Here is a 1,121-nt window from a genome sequence, read left to right as displayed (position 1 = left end):
AACGAGAAAGTGTGTTGTGGCAGAAAAGGGGTCAGGTGTTATCTCCAAAGGAAAGCGCATTAACCTGCCCGGGTAATTGAATTGCAGTTTTTATAACACTAAGCGCCTGGCAGATGGCATGTTAACAACTCTTTGGAAAAAATAACGCTTTTCATCACACGGAGAATATTTGGATCTCCGTCGCTCACTTTCCTGTGAAGAAGGAGAGCGAGCAAACGTCACATGTAAACAAGGCAGCGGGACTAGCACGTGGCTGAGGCACTTACCGTGGTCCGCAGAGGCAGTACGTGGAGTAGAAGCTCATGTTCTTGTAGACGTAAAGGAACTCCTGCAGCGACCTGGAGCCTCCGTACATGCTGAAGAGAGCCAGGGACATGTTCCACACGAAGAGCACCTTGCGTATCTTGTAGGAAGGGCGGTTCTCCATCCACTTCTGGAGGCCGAAAATGATGGCCATGTAGGGTACGATGATGAAAAAGACGTAGCTCCAGTGCGAGTCGAACCACCGCACCCATTCCGTCACGGGGAAGTTGTACTCGAAGGGCATGGCAAGGGGGTATGTGATATTGTAATAGCTCGCGCCCGCGGCGGACTCAACGCCCGTCATGTTGAAGAGATAACTCATGGTTGCTGGGAGGATGAGGTCAAGCTTACGACACTTCTCGAACGCAAAGTGGCAGGCCACTGAGGGCGGCGGTGGACACGGTAGGACTACGCTAGTGGAGGGAGGCGGGCCCGCGAGGAACCGGTCCCGTCCAGGTTCTCAGGAGAAGCTGTGAGCACGCTGACGCCACCAAGGCAACTGGCGCTTCGAAATCGTGCCTCCCCAACCTCGCCGCTGCCTCCGCGCCGCTCCGTCTCATGGCGACCCACATCGATCACGACGCCACCAAGGTCCAAAGTCTTGGTCCGCGACCTTCTCCCGGGCCTCCATGAACGCGCTCGAACCCGACGGACTCCTTGGTTAACGCCACTCTTGCCCGCGTTCATTCATGACTCTTGTGGGCGGGGTCCACGTGGTGCCGTGTCGCCGCCACAACAGACGCTGCTGCCAAACCCTACAGTGCCACCCTTCCTCCTCCCTGTCCTCTATGGCACGGTTTGACTCCCACTATGCACAT

The sequence above is a fragment of the Penaeus monodon genome, chromosome 22 (assembly GCF_015228065.2).
Source record: "Penaeus monodon isolate SGIC_2016 chromosome 22, NSTDA_Pmon_1, whole genome shotgun sequence".
Lineage (NCBI taxonomy): Eukaryota > Metazoa > Arthropoda > Malacostraca > Decapoda > Penaeidae > Penaeus > Penaeus monodon.
This window is presented reverse-complemented; position numbering follows the sequence as displayed.